This window comes from Sarcophilus harrisii, chromosome 1 (assembly GCF_902635505.1).
Source record: "Sarcophilus harrisii chromosome 1, mSarHar1.11, whole genome shotgun sequence".
Taxonomy (NCBI): Eukaryota; Metazoa; Chordata; class Mammalia; order Dasyuromorphia; family Dasyuridae; genus Sarcophilus; species Sarcophilus harrisii.
This window is the reverse complement of record NC_045426.1, coordinates 1,880,135-1,898,545: the sequence shown is the minus strand read 5'-3', so window position 1 is coordinate 1,898,545 and position 18,411 is coordinate 1,880,135. Positions and strand designations below refer to the sequence as shown.

The 18,411-nt window shown below is 51.7% G+C and overlaps 1 protein-coding gene across 14 annotated transcripts in view; it reads right to left on the bottom strand.

Annotated features, from left to right (window-relative positions):
* ARPP21 (cAMP regulated phosphoprotein 21) overlaps positions 1–6,501 on the bottom strand; it is a 138,771-nt gene extending 132,270 nt beyond the window's left edge. For 7 of the 14 annotated variants that reach the window (XM_031951395.1, XM_031951412.1, XM_031951457.1 and 4 more), the window contains exon 1: positions 5,925–6,500. The gene's annotated coding sequence lies outside the window, so the exon portion shown is untranslated. Of the gene's footprint in view, positions 1–5,924 lie in introns of all 14 variants that reach the window. The other 7 variants (XM_031951380.1, XM_031951388.1, XM_031951403.1 and 4 more) reach the window with 3 other exon arrangements.
* Positions 6,502–18,411: the final 11,910 nt, after the last annotated feature.

Sequence of the window (18,411 nt, the reverse complement as noted above, 5' to 3'; positions counted from 1 at the left end):
GGGTCCTGGAGTCAGGTGAACCTGCCGCCTTTAGAATAGGAGCTCAGTCATTTCCTCGCAAAGTGGTCGTTCCAATCTCCTAACCCCCCCCTCCACCCCCCAGCTTCGGGCTCCTCCTCTGGCAGAGGGACCACGCGCTCCCGACCCCGGGCTGGCGGAAAGCCGATGAGAGCGCCCGCTGGAAATGCCAGCGTCCGCTCGTATTACGGCTCGTTCCAAGCAGCTTCAAGAAAACGCTGCAAAGTTAATGCGAACAACTCCTATTTCTGTCTCCGGTACACGTTTTTTGTTTGTTTTTTTCACTTCACACTATTTAGTGTCAAATGAAGAAGCATGCAACAAAATAGACCCCGGTGGAAAGGGAACAATGACTGCTTTTGCCGCCCCAGAGCACCAAGCGGCGGCTTTCGAGCGCCCGAGCGTCAGCACGATCTCGAGCGCCAGCTAGATCCGCGAGCGCCAGTCCGATCCGCGAGCGCCAGCCTGATCGGCGAGCGTCAGCCTGATCCGCCAGCGCCAGCCCGCTCCCACCACTTTGGGAACCGGACGAGGCTGTAAGAGCCCGTGTGCCCAGGAGCATCGGCTCGGTAAGTGTGCACAGGGGGGTCCGCGAGGGAAGCGTAGCGCCTGGCACAGTCCATGCTCAATTCAAAGCACTAACGAGCAGGGGGCAAAATGGTTCCCGCCTGCGGAATTTGGGAGAGAAAATAAACTGGTTCTCTAATGTGAGTTTTGCACATTTAAATATGAACAAAATAATTCTAAATGCGAGTTTTGCATTTTTAAATGTGAACAAAATAATTCTCAAAGACATCCATTTCCGTTCCCATCCTTTAGCCACTTCCCCTCAGGTCCCTTCACTTCTCTGCTCACGCAAACAATCCCAGTCCCACCTGTATGGGGTGGGAATGTGACACCTCCTGTCCAAATGCCATTGTCTGAAGAGTCACATCTCTGGCTATCATTTTCAAAGGCCGCCCGCTGGGGAGGGGCTCCCGTTCCCAGCAGCTGCCCTCCTCATAGAATCTGTTGAACGATTTGCCAGGGACAAGATTTTTGGAAACCCCGCCGGCGGCGGCGGCGGCGAGTAAATAAAAATAAGCCGCCTAGTGCTGACAAGGGTTATTTTGTTAATGGTGGACACGTCCCACAGAGAGCAAAGCCCCCTTTTTTCCCCTGTGGAAGCAGATGTTACTTATAATGGGAATTCAGTTGGGAGAAGTGTCTGGAATCATAAAACTTGTTTAAAAAAAACCCCAAGTAAATGTCTACAAAATAAGCCGGCGTTCCTCGCGCCGTGGCACTGTGGCTAGGCACACAGCAAATGCTTAATAAATGCTTTCTCACTTCTTCATCGATTCATTCGTTTAGTTCCCGTATGAAGTTCTAGATCTCCTTTAATTGTTTATCCGGTAAAGCCCGGAGCCCAGTCCGCGGAGCCGAGGGGGATAGCTTGGCCAGCTACCTCGGCTTTTTCTCCCATTTTCTTTCCTCATCATCCATGTGGGCAGCTTTGTCTGCATCACTACCACTAAACTGTAGACTTGGGGAACCGCAGAACGAGGGGGTCTCGCCTGCCCTCCCTTTCCTACTGCCCTGAACGGGGCTGGCTGAGGGGCGATACACTGGCTGTGAGAAGACCCTCCCACCGGTCAGAAGCCGATAAAAGGCCGTGCAAGCAGAGCGAGGACACTTTCTGCTTTCGTCCAGAGCACTGTGGAAGGATGGGCTGGCGCGCCCATGCATGAGCACACACACGATCCATGTTCCACAAAACGGGCAATGTGCACTTATCATATCACGGGGCAGCTATGACATGCAAACACTTGTCACCAGCTGCTCAGCCATCGGGCTTGATCCCCGATACGTAAAACTCATATCAACTTAAAGGGCTCTGGGAAATCAGGACATTAACACTTGGCGTATTCAAGCCCATGTTAAGTGAGGAAAATAGGATAGCGCCGGCACTATTGGGAGCCGAGGACCCAGGCCCCCCACGTGGGGCTGACCCACTTCTGCCGTCAGGGCAGTCCTTTCAGGCGGTCGGAAGGATCACAACCGTTTGATCCTTGCCGTTTTTATTTGATCTTAAATAGAAAAATGGATAACGGCTTTTGGTAACGCGCAATTTCTGGGATGCCGGATACTAAAATGCTTTTCCCAAAATGATCGTTCCTGAATAGAGGGGAAGAAGGATGACTTGGACAATTCCACACCAGCAAATTAGACTGGGTCCTCTCCACCCCAACCCCACCCCTCTAGCCCGCCGGCCAGCTTCCATGATTGACATTCACAGCTCCCTACTCCCGTAAGACCGAGAGCCCAAAGCCGGCACCATGGTGACACTCATGGCTTAGACAATTCCTCTGGATAGCCACCGTGGCATCGGAAGACACCGAGTCCCAAGCTGTCACATCACACACGCGCACACGCATGCAGCTGCTTAGGGACCATCACCTCAGGGGCCGCAAGGGCTCACATTTCATCCACATGTCGCTCGGCGCTGGGCACATGCTAGGAGATTGTCTTTCCTCTCTGAAGATAACAGTCTCCTTGACCTCAGACGAAAATAAATGCCCAGTGACTCCTCAGACCTAAACTAGGGGTCTCTCTGCATGCCTGCTGAGAGCAGTTTCATTTTTCAAGTGGCCGTCCCCGACCCAGGGTGCTAGTTCCCCTCCCCCCACCGGAAGGTCCGCGTCTCAAACCTGCAACCATCACCCCTTCCCTGGCTTCCCCCTCCTCTGCCTTCATCTCAAACAAGGTTGCTGCTTCGGTTTTCTTCCCAATCACCGGCATTTATCCGTACCTGGGCATAATTTAAAGGCTAAAACACAATGCAGTTTCCCCATCGGCAGAAATCGGCCCAAAGTTAACTTCAGATTCATCATCCTTTCTCTTTGGGGATAGCTTGCCTTCCTTGAGAAGTACTCTGACATTCCACTACCAGGTATTTTCCAACAAAGAAACACTGTCCCCCTAATAACATCCTGCTAAGACCGCCCATTAGCGCCAACAGAACCCTTTCCAGCTGATCTGAAAGGATGGGACACAATAAATGAATCTTGAACGACACAATAAATGAATCTTGAACGTTTCCTTCTTGGGAGTCGGAGGTGCTGAGGAAGCCTCTCCTCCCCGCCCCCTCTGGGGCACAAAACCCAAACTGGATCCTGGCTGCGCAAGGGACGCACATTTTGGGGATGCCTGATTGTGGCAAAAAAAAAAAAAAAAGATTTTGGACGAGAGCTTCTAATTCTGAAATGAGGGTGGGAAGGGAAAAGAAGAGGGCTCAGAAGCTTTCAACTTTAAGGAAAACTTCTTGGTTTGAATACTCGGTGTCTAGACCTTCAGTAAATGGGAAAAAAGAGAGGAGTTTATTGTGATTTCCCTATTTGTCCTGAAATATTTCATAAGACAGAAAGAGGGGATCTCACCTCTACCACCGACTTGACTTCTCTCCTAGATGGCTAGATACGGAAGGACAAACACCACCAGCCCACTTCAGTTAGCCAAGCTTTTCAGAACCCTCAAGGTACACAAATCGTTATTTTTTACTGAGCTTTTGGTTTTGGGGGGTGAGGGAGGTAGGGTGGGGAGTGAGGGTGGAGTTTGCTGTCAAACTCCATGGGATTCCTCACCTCATCTGAGATTTTTTGTGACATTTAGGGGATTCAAGTGATCTCGCACAACGTTCCAGAGGACTACAAGCCACGGCGCTTGCCTCTCGTCCACAAATCCCGAGGTAGCTTTCTGCCTTTGCTGGCCCACGACGCTTCCTCCCTGGAGGAAGCAGCCCTTCTTCATCTGTGAGCAACAAAAATGGAAGGTCCCTGAGCGCACAGGTAGGGGCTGCTCTAACAGGGTACTTGGCTCGGAATTCGTAAGGTAATTAAGCTTAGGTGGGAACCTGGGAAACAGAGTCACTGGAAAATTGGTAATCCACGTGATAGCAGCCCCCATCCAAGGTGAAAATGAACCAAACAGCACAAACAAAGTCTGCCTTCAGTGACATGAAGAGCAGGGGAGGCCAGGTTCCAGGGACAATCCTATTTAGGCTTCTCTCAAGCCATCAGATGGGTGGAGTCTGAGGTTAAAGCCTCTTTGAGAGGTGGCGAATCTATTCTTTTTTCTCATTTTCTCCAGTGAGCCGAGTCATCTTTAGTGATCATCCCCTCATGAGCAGCCTTAGCAGCCCAGCCCCCTGGGTACCTGCCCGGATGAACTGGGGAACAAAAGGTGCCAGGAGCTGATTCCCAGAATCGTTTTCTTTTTCCCCCAGAAAGAAACAAACCCCTTAGGGGGCGAAAATGCTGGGGCCCCTACACAGGCAGGAATAACAAAGGCTCCGGAAAGCAGAATGTCAGCCCAGGGCTGGCACCTTCCCCCAAACCTCCACCCCAGTCATTCTATATGATCTACACTAGTGGGCAGGGAAGGCTGGCGTTGCACGTAATTAACAGAGATGCTACAGGAGCCGAGGGGCCACAATCAATACAATGTGGGAGGCATCGCCCCAGCCCTTTCCGAGCCAGCCTTGGTCCTATTCTCTCCACACCCCCTCCCCATCCAGTAGAAAGCCCCAGGAAGGACCAGCTGGCTCATCAGAGCCCAAGTCCTTTGGATTTGGCCAAGAGGACTGGAAGGGCCCTCACCTTCCCTGAAGGTGAAAGGATCTCCTCAGGGAAGGACACAGAACCCCGGGGATGTGGGCAAGGGGCGAGTTCCAAGGCTAGCCCGAGCTCCTCTCCCCCACAATTGTCTGCCCCATCCCCAAGGAGTCAAAGCTCTCAATCTGCAAAACAACCCAACCCAAATCCTGCCTGGGCGGGTGCTTCTCTGCCTTCGACATTTTCTCACACGGCTTAAGGCAAATGTGGGTGCACTCAAATCTGGGGGGAGGAGGGCGAGGGGGAGAGCCAGAGGGAGGGAGAGGGTCATGTGGGGTCTGCCCAGCTCTCCCTGGGCGGCCCTGCCATGCAGCTGTCCTCCCTTCCCACAGTTCCAGGCAAATCCCGGAATGCCCTGGCAGGAGGCTGCGGGGCTCGGGCCAGCCCCGGCCACCTCGCTCCTTCTCCCGCTCTCTCGGTCCCTCCTGCCCGCCCTCCCACTCCCTTTCTCTGCCACTTGCCCTGCTTTGCGATCGGCTGGATCCCGATCCTTAGGGAGCAGGACCCGATCCCGTGGCCACCCCCCCGCTCGCCCCCAGCCTCGCCCTCCCCCTCCCAGCCTGGGGAAGACAGCCTAGTCTCCGACTAGGAAAACTTTCTCCGTATGTCTGCGGGGAAGTCGGCGTGCAGCGGCCCCCAGACACAACAGCAGACGCGACACCGACTTACAAAGGGGAGGCAGGGAGGCGCTCCCCTCGGGCTGGAGGGAAGCACGAGGACGCGGCCGCTCCTCCCCACCCTCCACCCTGCCGCAGCGAGGCGGCCTCTTGCACCCGGGGGCCGCCGAGGCGGCAGGTCCCTAGGGGCCCGCCGCCCCCCTCCCCCCAGACACCAGGCAACTTTTCAGGGCTCGGGCGAAGCCCCAGCCTCGCTCCCAAACCTACCCCGCCCCAACCGTTCTGTCATGGCGGGGTGGGGGGGGGGGCTGTGTCTGTGTGCAGACTTCCCTCCTAGCTTGGGGGGGGGGTGCCGGGGCTGCTTAAAGGGACCCCTGGGTAGGGGGCCGGGGAGGGAGAGCGCGCTCACGCGCATCCACTCACACTCACACTCACTCACACACTCACACTCGCCCAGTCGCCCGAGCCCAGTAAAGTGAATCTCCCGCACCCCCCGAAAGGCGAGCGAGCAGACAAAGGCGGTGGCGGAGGCGGCCCGGGGAGGCAGGCCGGGCTCAGGGGCCGGCCGAGCCGGGCTCGGGCACGTACACACACGGGCGGGCGGGCGGACGGACGGACGGACGGGCGGCCTCCTTACCTGGGCTGCGGGGCGCGGGGTCTCAGCTCCCCCGCCGGCGGCTCGGCTGGCCCGGGATCCCCGGGGCGGACTCGGTGCCCGGGCTGGGGCCGGCGGGCTGGGGCGGCGGGGCTGGCTGCGGCTGGACGCGCCGACTCCGGAGCAGGGGCTGGCGGCCCGGCCGGCGGGCCTCGGGCTGCGCTGGAGGGAGGGGCCGACGCCAGCCCCCGGCCGGGCTCCCGAGGCGCCCCGGTTGCGCGGGGCCGCTCGTGTGCTCGGGGCTGGCCCGGTGCCGGGCTGCGCCTGCCTCGCACGCCGGCCCCTCTCGATTATCCGCTGTCCTCGCCCTTTTCTCGCCCTCCTTCCCCTCCCCGGCGGCTGCCCGGCTGCCAGTCCAAGTGTGTGTGCTGGCTGCCAGCGCCGCCTCGCCCTCCCCTCCCTCCCTCCCTCTCCTCCCTTGGCTGTCTCTCTCCTCTGCACTGCTCCTGCTTTTCCTTGCCCCTCTCCTTCCTGTGCGTTCAGCCGCCGCTCCCCTCCTTGGTCTGGGGGGCTGCGGCGCGCTCTCTCTCTCTCTCTCTCTCTCTCTCTCTCTCTCTCTCTCTCTCTCTCTCTCTCTCTTCCCCTTTTCTCTCTCTCTCTCCTCTCCCTTTCTCCCTCCCTCCCTCCCTCCCCTCCCTCCCTCTCTCTCCCTCTCTGCGCCTCTCTCTCCGCCTCTCTCTCTCTCTCTCTCTCTCTCTCCTTCCCTCTCTTCCTCCCCTCCTCTTTTCTGTCGTCCCTCTCTTTTCCCTCCCGGTCCCTCCTCCCACGCACCACTTAGCGCTGCACCCCAGCCTCGAGGCAATGTGGAGCTCCTGCCACAGGCGCCGCCACGATCTTGGAGCTGCTGGATTTTGGGGGGTGGGGTGGGGTGGCGGGGGCTGCAGCTGCTTCCCCTCGCCCTCCTCACCCTCGCCACTTATGGCTCTGAGCTCACCCTCAGCCTTCCCCCCTCTGTCCCCAGCTGCTGCAGGCTCCAGGGAGGCAGGGGACCGTCACCGGAGGCGGGTGGGGAGAGCACCTGACAGCAGCTACTACTGTCCCCCGAACTGGGGCGAGAAAAATCGAGAGAAGGCAGGAGAAGGGAGACGGGGAGCACAGCTAACTGCTGCGGGAGGAGGGACAAGGAAGGGGAAGTGAGGGGGAGGCAGAGAGACAGAGACGGAAGGGAACAGAGATAGAGACAGAGATACAGACAAACAGCCCCAGACAGAGAAACAAAGAGAGGGGGAGGCAGAGATGGACACACACACACACACACACACACACCCCTCCCCAGACAGTTTTAGGGGTTGCCAGCCTGCCCAGGGTGAGTCTGTCTGATCCTGTCAGTGTCTGCACCTGGGAGGATCCCTGTCTGTGCCTATTCACAAGTGTCCTTGCACTCTCCAGGCACTCGGGAGCTATTTCTTCATCGTCACTGGAAGGTGGGGGGATCGAGCTTCTTCCACCCCAGTTTGCAGACTTGAGGCAGGGCCTTGCTCATCAGTGGGAGGAGCGATCATTAGGGCCATCATCCCTCTTGTGCCTCTTTCACCCCTTTCTGCCCCAGCCAGGAGGGTCTTACCCTGAGGATACTGGGAGAGGTCTCTCTTCCCCCCCCCACCCCCCACTCCGGCCTGTCAGTGAAAAGTTTCCAGAGAACTGAGGGGCCTTGGAGGGGGGTGGGGACTGAGGAAAGGGAGGATGGCTTCAGGGCTTGGCCAGGCTCTCTTACAAAGAGTCCCCAGTGTGCCACCGGAGGCTTCCTGCCACAGATGCTCGGCCTGTACTTCTTCCCATTGGCCCCTCTGCCTGGTGCCCCTGCCCTGGGAGCTGCTGGAGGCCTTGCCCTGAAAGCACAGACTGCCGAGGCCGGTCGGTATATGGAGGGGGCTTGGGCTGAATGTGGCCAGGGCCTCGCCAGGCAAAAGGCACCCAGCCAAATCTCCCCCTTCCAGCAGCGCCCCCTCACTTTTTAGCCGGCCTTGTGCCCGGGGGCCCTGACCCCATGGCTCCCAGCACCCAATAAAGGCAGTTCCACGTGCTTCTTCCTGCCAGTCCGTAATTAAGCCATGGGTGGCAGTGCATTTGTGGTCGTAGCTTTCTCCCCTCCCCCCATCACCCACAATCACACAGATCACCGTGGAGCTGGGAGAGAGCGGATCCAGCAAGATGCGGGTAATCTCGGCCAGGCCCGTGGTCGGGGCCTTCCCAGGCTCAGAGTGACCAGCCATGGGCTAGAATTAGTCCCCATCTCAATGAATAACAGACGGCAGATGAGAAAGCGGCAGAAAAGCCATACAAACCCCCACCTCACTCACTATTAACTGAGTGAAAGGCAGGAAATCCTTTCCTTTTTGAAGGAAAAAAAGAAGGGGATGGGGAGCCAGTTGCAGTGAACAGAAGGGTCGACCAAAAGGAAGCTGTCTGGGTGACATCACGGGGGGGGGGGAAAGGTGGCTTCCAAGATGCTGATCATCTCCCTACCTGGCAAACCGGGGGGCAGTGCCGGGGACCGGGAAACCCAAAGCTCTAGGAGGAGGAAGGGCTGCTGGCCAGAGCCGAGGGAAGGATTGAGGAGGGCTGGGCAGGGGGGACCCTCACGGCAAACCCACAATGCGAGATGGGCAGCAGTTACCGAACTCTCCCTGTGGCGCTTCCATCTCTTCCCAGAGCCATTTTCAGCAGGATTTTCTCTCCTTCCATGCACATGGAACTCAAGGGAAATTGCATGAAAGAAGTGCTAATTTTCCTCTCTCACATTCATCGGTTTCTTCACCCAAAGTTCTTTATTCGGAGCTTTAGAAACCTTTAAGTCAGTCATGCTGGGTTGGACTAGAGAAGGATGGCTCTGGAGAGGGACTTGAAGAGGCTTAGCTCTCCCCATACTCCAACTTCCCCGGACCCGCTTCTGAAACAACAAAACGCCTTTGCCCATTCCCTGCAAAACTTGGGGGCTCGTTTAGAAGTCTCAGTCCCTAAGGATAATTCTCCCAAGTGCAACAAGAGGCGGCACCGGGGCTCCCGACTGGACTTGACATCAGATAGACCTGAATTCAAATCCTCCTCAGACTCTTACTCATCTGGTGACTCTAGCCCAGTCACTTGACCTCTGTCTGCTTCTCTGCAAAATGAGGCTAAGAGCAGCTTCTCAGGGGCATTGTGAAAAGCAAAGGGGGAAGGGTTGGTGAGTGGCCCCAAAGCAGTCCTGTGGCTTTGGTTTAATAGCCTGAAACTGCCCTGAGACCCATGTATATATATGTACATGTAGACACATTAGATTATAGATACATATGTCTTATATATGCTTGTGTATATTTCTTAAGATTATATTTAATATATAATATACTTGTGTATATTTCTTAACATTATATATAAAATATATTTGTGTATATTTTTAACATATATATATAACATACTTGTATATATTTCTTAACATTCTATATATATCTTATATATGCTTGTGTATATCTCTTAACATTATATATGATACAAATGATATACTTGTGTATATTTCTTAACAGTTTTTTGGCAAAACTTGAACTTGTAGCCTAAAAATCAGCCATCTAGAATTCCCACTTCATTGGAAGGAACCATAATCAAAGCAACTTCGCAGTACTTCAAGGAAGGACTTTGTCAATGGGGGACTTTGTCAGCAGGCCAGAAGACCTGCTCCCCGGCTTCCACTTCCTAAGGGCCTTAGTCCTATTTAAATGTGAGGCCTTTGAAAACAAGAACTCTTTTAGCTTGGATGTTTTTGTCCCTAGGACTGATACACAGTAAGTACTTGATAGATATTTAATTTTTCATTCATTCATTCATTTATCAATGAATTATTTCCTTGGGGGCTTCCTGGCAGGAATTAGTGTTCAAAGGTCTCACTTATTTCAGCTCTGGTTTTTTTTTTTTTTTTTTTTTTTTTCCAAAATATCCTGGAAAATCTACTCCTTGAAATACGTGGGGAAAAGGGGAAGAGGGCAGGAGGCAGGGGCCACACGAGAAGCCCGTCTCTGACCTGTGAGCTCCGTCTCTGATCTGTGAGCCTCTTTGGCATGGGCCCCAGTCTCTCTGTGACAAGATCTAAGTCCTTTGCAGGCTCCAGAGATGAGCTAGAGCAGACTGGCTAAGCTTGGGAGGCCTCCACATCTGGACCACGTTGGGTACCGTCCACCTCGATGGGGCTATTGCACCATCCAGATATTGGACACATCTGTTTTCGTGCAAGAAAATTTGCTTAAAGCTACATAGCTTCCCTATCCTCTAGGTTCCTTGGACTTCCCTTCTTCTCTAAGCGTGGCCCCTCTCATGATTGCTTAGTGGACAAACCCCAGGTTCTGTCAATTTGAAGAAGAGAGAAGTCCCTTGGGAACAGTGGGAATGCAGCATGTCTGAACTGCTCGGGAAGTCTGTTTGGGGGATTTATTATTGGCTAGTCTGAAATTCATTTATTATTTTAGTTTCAATTCAGACCCAGCCAGACAACTGTGAGAGCAGCCTGGGGAGCATATCGGTACCTCTCCCCACAGGCACCCAGCCGGGGAGCCTGATTTTCAATTCTTATTCCCTGGAGAAACAGATGAATATCTCAGCCTACAGGTCTCAGGCCTTTGTAAAGCAAATGGGCAGCCGTCCCACTGGGGCTTGCCAAAGAATCACACTGGCAGGGCTGGAGGGAGAGGATCTAGAATTTTCTCCCTCCCAGTCCAAGCTGGAGGGGAAAGATCCAGAATCCCCTCCCTGTTCTAAGCTGGAGGGAACACAAAAGCATCTTCCCTCTGGTTCTAAGTGCCATCAGCTCTCAACCACCAGGGTGGTCTATTTGTTTCCGGATGAACCCGGCAGCTTCAATTAAAACAAAATGTCCTTAGCCGTGCCTTTGGGCCCTGCCAACAAGATACCTAGGGAGTGCCGGGCACCTTAGAATTTCAGGCTTGCTTGATTTTGGTGACCTGTTGTTCAGATCTTTCACTGAGAGAGTTCCTCAGATGGACTTGAGACAGGCAACCTTCCCGGGAGAGGGATTGGGGCCAGCCCCTGCTCAGCTTGTTACACCTGCCAAAGCACTGATTCCCCTGCTGCGAACCCGGATCACCTCCCCGTGTCCCCGAGGGATCTGGGTAGGGAAGCTGCGGAAGGGCGTGAGTCCCATGGCCACATCTGGAGGAAGGGAGGGGGAGAGGAGGAAGGAGCGCAGGGCAATGGCGATTCAAAAGGCAAAGCTGGGAGGGAGATAAGACCAGCGAGCAGAAAGTTTTCTGCAGACTCCCATGCTGATTTTGTGCTCAGCCAAAGCAACTGCCAGACCCGTTTTAGAACATCAAAAAGAAATGTTACATCACATTGGCATCTGAGCATGGAGAAATGTCACGATTGAAAACAAGGAGGACTTGAGAGACTGCAGCCAAGTGTTGGGGAGGAACAGAGCCCTGCCAGGCAGCCATCTCTGCCTCCTCCATACTCTCGTCTGTGCTGGGAACAGCCCCCGAAGACCAGCCCCGCTGCTCTTCAGCAGTGGAAAGTCAGAGGCAAGTCCAGTCTACTCACCGAGGAGGTCCCGTTTCCCGGGGGAGCTGCAAGGACTCCTTCCTTCTCCAAATGCAAATAGCTGGCAAGGGCATCGGAGGGGGCAAGCTGGCTCCATAAATGAAGACCAGGCAATTGAAGTGGATTGTCTGGTCACAGCTCCTCCGCACCAGAGCATGGATGCTCCCAATCCCACAGGGCTCTGTCCCATCAGCTTGCTCTCTGTTATGGCTGCTGTAAGTCAGGGCTTCCTGAAGGTCACCGATGGCTCACTCAAAGAAGACAGCAGATTCTTGAGGGTGGGGTCTTTCTGTTCTTAAAGAATTGCCTGGCATACAATAGGTGCTCAATAAATGTCATTATACTTCACAAACAAATTCCATCTATTATTGGGGGAAGAAAAAAAGATTGCCACTTTTCTAGAATTTGGTGCAAAAATACAAGGACATCAGATTCTTGAGGGTGGGATCTTTGCAATTTTGTCTTTCTGTTCCTAGAAGCAACAATATTGCCTGGCATACAATGGGTGCTCAATAAATGCCATTGTACTTTAGAAACAAATTTTGTCTATTATTGGGGGGAAGGAAAAAACGATCGGCACTTTTCTAGAATTTGGGGCAAAAATGCCAATAAGAAGGAAGCTGAAGAAAGGGGGTACCTATTAGTCTGTCAGCAATAATTATTGTGTGATTTATCTATCAGTAAGTAAGGATTGAAGCCCCTACTGTATACTAAACATTATGCTAAATGTGGAGGATATAAGAAAGGTAAAATATCGTCTCAGGAGCTGATATTCTAATGGAGACAGAATATCCAAACAACTGTGGCTAAACAAGCACTTTCTCCCCCCACCATATACACATATACCAATGTATACATAAACACATGTGTACTTATATTTGAAAATAATCAACAGAAGAAAGATTCCAGTAGTAAGAGTGATAAGGAAAGCTCCAAATGAAAGATAAGACTGTGACCGGGACTTAAAGGAAACCAGAAAAGCTCTCTAGGAGGCTGATTTCTGGGGAACAAGAAGACAAAATGTCCAGAGCTGGGAGAGGGCGAGCAAGGAGGCTAGTGTCACTGCTTGGAAGACTGTGTGGGAAAGTAGAAGGTGTAAGAAGACTAGAAAATGTGTGTGTGGAGGGGGGTGTATGGACCAAGGTCAGACTTGCCTGCACTTTAGGCAGGTCCCTGGGATAGCGAAGTGGAGGCCAGACTGGAGTGGGGAGAGACTTGTGGCAGGTAGGTAGCAATTGCAATAAAGCAGCCAGAGGGCCATGAGGGCTTGTACTGGGGTGGGGAGGTCCTACCTACAGAGGTAAAAATGGACTGTTTTGGCAACAGATTGGAAAGGAAGGATGATGCAGACTGAGGAGCTGAAGGGAGCCCCAGATTGTGAGCCTGGAGGACTCCAAGCTTAGTGGGGCCCTTGGCAGATTACTTAATAGGGATGTTTACAAGAGGATCTTGGGGGAAAGACACTGAGATCCGTTTGGGGCGTATTAAGTTGGAGCTCTCAGACATCCAGGTCCAGATTTTGAATTCCAGCTGGAGACTCAAGACTGGAAGCCGGCAGAGAGCTTAGGGCTGGGGAACCAGAATCATCAGCATGGAAATCATCATTGGATCCATTGAAGCTGATGAGAAGCAAGAGAAATAGTGGAGGGAGAAGGGAAGAGAGCCCAGGACAACGTCTACCTTTGGAACCCTGATGATTCGTGGTGAAACTTGGAAGAAGATCTAGCACAGGAGACAATGAAGGAGGAATGAGCTGGGTAGAAGGAGAACCAGCCTAGAGAAGAGAAAACCTCGAGAAGAAAGCCCTGAGGAGGCCGGGTGAGAAATGGCCATGAAGTATGGACATCACTGTTAGCTAAGAAAGAGCTGCTCCCTCAGGATGAACTGACCCAAAGGGAGCAGCAACATTGCACCGGGCTCCGCTCTCCATCACCGGAGACAGTGCTGAAGGGCCCTGGACACATGCTGGGGGCCCCAGGGAGCTCGGGCTGACGGCCACAGACGGAGGCAGATTTTTGACCTCCCCCACTCCTTCCAGCCGCCCTCCTAGACCGCTCTGCTGAAAGGACGGCAGACACTAGGGGCAGACAAATGCAGGCTCTGGGATTGAAGGCTTAAACAGTTCCAGGGTGATTAAATAGCAGGCGGGGACTTTCAGGCTTCAGAGGAACAGCTGAGGGGAGGGTGAAAATAGAACCTTTTGCTCAGAAGTCATTCTCCATCTGCCTGTCACAGCCTTCCGCTGACATCCATTCCTTTGGATCCCAGAGGCCTTTGCTTTTTAGAGTCGTTAATGAAAATGCAAAGACCCAAATATTCTGCTTTCCTGCCTCTTCCCTGTTCTGCTTCCTCGAAGAGACTCTGTGTGTGTGTGTTTGTGTGAAAGTGTGTGGATGTGTATTTTTTTGTGTGTGTTCGTGTGTATATGTGTATGTATATATGTGTGTGTCTCTGTGTGTAAGTGTATATGTATGTATGTTTGTGTATGTGTGTTTGTGTGTGTGTGTTCATGTGTGTATATGTGTATGTGTATGTGTGTATGTCTCTGTGTGTAAGGGTATAGTGTATATGTGTGTGTGTATATGTGTGCATGTTTGTGTGTGTGTGAGTGTGTGTGATCATCTTGTCTTCACACTTCCCTCAAGTTCCCCGGATAGATATTGTTCCAAAATGTTTAAACAAGGCCTGCTCTAGTCTAGACAAAGCCCAGCCATCCCTCCATTTTTAATTTTTGCATTGCGGCTTGGTTGGAGAAAGCTCATCCGGACCGAGGGAGAGGTTCGCGTTGAGCATATTGCTAGTTGGGTTTTTCATTTCTTTGGACTTTGCTCATGTTTATTAAAGCATTAGGGGACGTGTCTCTGAGATAAAAATCGGTGATTGGGGTGCTCAGTGAGGTAAGGAAGGAGAGGAAGGCTTTCCAAGCAGCATTGCACGGGAGCCCAGATTGCTTGGAATCATCCCCGCATAAGCCCCAGATCTAAGAGGCTGGCAGTGTGCATCTCAGGCAGGCTGAGGGAGCCCAGAGGAGAGGGGCCCCAAGAGCCCAAAGGGCCAAGCTCTCCAGGACCTTCTGGTGTTGAGGTTTGGAGTGGAGGGTTCCGAGGGAGGTTTGATGGAGAGCACCCGGTCCTTCCTATAGAATATAGTTGTGCAAAATAACTCTTAATTATTGCTTTAATTTCTTTTTCATTGGTGGTAAATTTACCCTTTACCAGGGAACCTCGGCTGTCATGGAAGGAAAAGAGGCTATTGGAAAGTGTGATGGGCGTATGGAGAAGGTTTTCCTCCTTGGAGATCTTACAGCGGATGTATCTTGTCAGAAAGTTTGGGAAAGGGAGACTTGGCTTCTGACACCCTCCTCATCTCTGTGACATTCTGGCTGGGGCAGCGGGGACAGTCACAACCTCACTTTATTTTCCTCTCAGGAAGCCTCCACACAGAAGGCACTTAATTAATGTTGACTTGACAGTCGTAGGGACTCTTGAACCTGGCGTCCCATGGAAGGCAATTAATGGAGTGCTCTTGGAGGCGGGGCCAGCTTCTCTCGTTCCACTCGGTTTGCTTCTGCCCTCTTTAGTCTGGCACCTTCAAAGGCATTAGCATCTCACAGAGTGCCCGGCCTCCTATCGGCACATAGCCCATATTTATTATTGAACAAAATCTGAAGCACAATTTAGTAGAAATTCTGCCGCTCAGGAAAATAAAATACCTGACTGTACCTAACTGGATTTTAATATTTTTTATGTCTCTTGAATATTTCATTTCACTGTGACAACATCTAGTTGCTTTGGGCCTATAGAGGCATGAAAAGGCATTAAAAGTACAAGGAAACTGAATATTAGAGTCCTAAGCTTAAATTCAAATAGTTATTGATGTGTTAAAGGAGAAAAGAAAGTCAGGAAACTTCTTGCTAAACGCTACCCAAGATTCACATCCTCTGTTTAGGCAAAATAAAACCACTCCCAAAGACCATTTCCAAGGTCATTTTCCAAGGAGATTTACTCCTTGATCACTAGTTGTATTGAAAATCAATTTTCACTGATCAATTGTTATTCAAAAACCTGAGACTTCTTTGCTTGATCAAGAGTTCGTCCCTGAAAGCTTCGACAATGAGAATTCCCAAAGCAGGGAGACCAGCATCCTTCCTGTGCGGGGCTTGCCAGAGCCCACTTCCAAGCCTCTACAGACTGGACAGCCAAGGCTTCGTGGAGAACAAATACGAAGGCAAGCCCAACATGGATTTCTCGGGGGTCCATCCGTAAGTGGATTCCAAGGAGGATGTTGGTCTGGACCTTCTGTCCAAATTTCCTTATTCTCATCAGAGGTGGGCACATGGCTAGATCTGGAATCATGCACAGGATCGGGGCCAAATTCTCTGTCTCCTGCTTCATGGGCATTGCAGGCAAGTCATCCGGGGGGGGGGGACCTCTTCAGTCCAAACTCCAGCTGTTATGAGACCTCAGATATGGGGGCCTTGGCTAAGTCCCTTGGGATCAAAAAGAGCCAAGCCCTTCAGGGGCCCAGATGACCTTTACTAGAATGGAAAGGGGGACCACCTTGGGCCCCAAAGGAGACTGGGAAATGGCTTCTAGAGGCCAGGGAATGGGCTTTGCTCCCTGGCCCAAGTATGGAATGTGACAGCAGGGACTTGGCTGGAGATTTAGAAGAGGTCAGGATGTCTGGGCAGAGCCCACCAGAGTAAAGGAGCTTCCTCCTTTGAGGCAGGCTGACCTCTCTGCTCTATCTGGGCAATGCTGGGAATCCGGATCCCTTGCACTTTAGAAAAAACAATGGTGGAAGACTGTTGTCTTGGGAAGGGAGTAGAGAGGTGGGAGGGGATTGCTCACGGAGCCGAACTTGGAGGTGTTTATGGACCTTAACCGATGCGTAGCTCTGATGTCCAGGTGGAAGGAGGTCTCCAGGGCCTTCTTCTGGCCTGAGGCATTTGAACAAGCTTTTATTTAATTTTCAATAAAAGACTTGGATAAAGACACGGAGGGCCTGCTTTTAGTTATGCAAACAGCCAGGCTGGAGGGCAGGCTACTACACTGACCAAGAGAGTAAGGACCAAAAAGGTCCTGGCAAGCTATGAACTTTTGCTGAATCCAGCATGGGGATGTCCACGAGGCCCCCATGGAAAATCTTTGATTGTGGTTAAAAAGGTGAGCCTTTCCAGGACAAGATGGGGGAGCTACGACTAAACGACAGTTTAAATGAAAAAGGCTTGGAGGTTTTAATGGACTCCAAGCTCACCAGGAATCCCCAAAGTGCCCAGAGAGTAAAGAAAGGAAACGTGATCACTGTCAACTGAGTTACAAGATCTATAGTGTCCATGACGGAGGAAGTGATATCCCCACTGGGTTTTCCCTGGTCAGAGCCCATCTGAAGCACTGTGTTTAGTGATGAGCAACCTCCCTGTCCACATTTATAAATAAAACAGAGAAACCCCTTTTCCCTATAGATTCTGTCTCTGTCTCCTCCTTGCCTACTCGCTCTTTCTCTCTCTGTCACTGACTCTCTCATTGTCTCTATCTCTCTGTATCTCTTCCCTTCTCTCTATCTGTCTCTCCCTATCTCTCTCCTTTTACCTCTTCCTCTGTCGCTCTGACTTCATGTCTCTTATCTTTGTCACTCTCTTTCATATTTCTCATTTCTTTCTGTTTGTCTCTTTCTCCTCTGTCTCTCTCTTCCTCCATCCCTTTCTCTGTTTTTTTTTTTTTGCCCCTCTCAATTTCCATTTCTCTGTCTCTGTGTTGTCTGTAGCTGTCTTTCTTTCTGTCTCCATCTCCCTTGTCTCTCACTGTTTCTGTCTCCTGTCTCTGTGTCTATCTGTCCATCTATTCCTCTCACAGTAAATACAAAGCGCTGGGGTGATGAAAACCAAATGAATGATGGGAAATCTCTCATCCCATGATCATATAGTAACCAAAGTCCCAAAGATAAGAAGTGATCAAATTGGGACTGGAATCCAAACCCTCTGCCTCCAAGGAGTTCTATAATTGAAAATGCCATATCTCTCAAATCCAAACCTGTTTGGCCCTAAATGGCCCAGCCAGTGGTGACCATTATGGGATAATTGGGCTGGCTGCAGAAAGCAAGACCAGATGAAAAGTAGGCATTTGGAGTGAATGGACTGAGCAAAGACCAGACTTTCATCCAAGACTTGGGTGCTGTTGTTGCAGTAGACCCTAAACTCCTGGGGTACAGGAACTGATCCGTGTTGGTCTTTTCCCCTTAGCTCAGGACTTGACTCACAGTAGGTATTGAATAGATTTCTGTTGATTGATTGATTGAGCTCAATCTTAATGCAGTGTGTTTCATTACCCCCAAATCTAATGATCCCATGACTGAGACATCTCCCCTCCATCTCTTATACATAAGGTGGTCTGACTGGGAGACGAGAGGCATTAATACAAGGGCTTGGGTGGGTATTACTCCTCAGGGCCCCAAGAATCAGCCCGCCAAGCCCCTGTCCCTCAAAAATGCTCCTCACTTCCCAACTGCAGGTCTGAAATCACCTCAGAAATGACTGCAATTGCCACATTTCTCATTAGTTAATCAGTCTAATTCCCCTCAACAGTTTATAAAAACTGGAAAAATCACTTTTCCATTCGGCTATTTTCTCCCTTGCCTTTTCAACCCCTAACCAGGTGAGTTTAAATTGTTACTGGCCATATTTTATGGCAACACCAACAACACTGAGATAGACAATTAATTGGTGGGAGAATCCCAACCAGAACCACAGCTGTGATCTGGGAAAGCAGGAGAAAGACGCTCTTGTTGGTCTGAAGTCCTCTCTCTGATTGGGACCTGGCAACTCTCCTCTTTTGGGTGGAGATGGGGGAGGTCTTCTCAGAAGGATCTTGTCCTCCTTTTCCTTGGACATGCAGATTACATGATCTTCTCTGCTCTGAACAGAACAGTCCTGGATAGAAAGAAGACA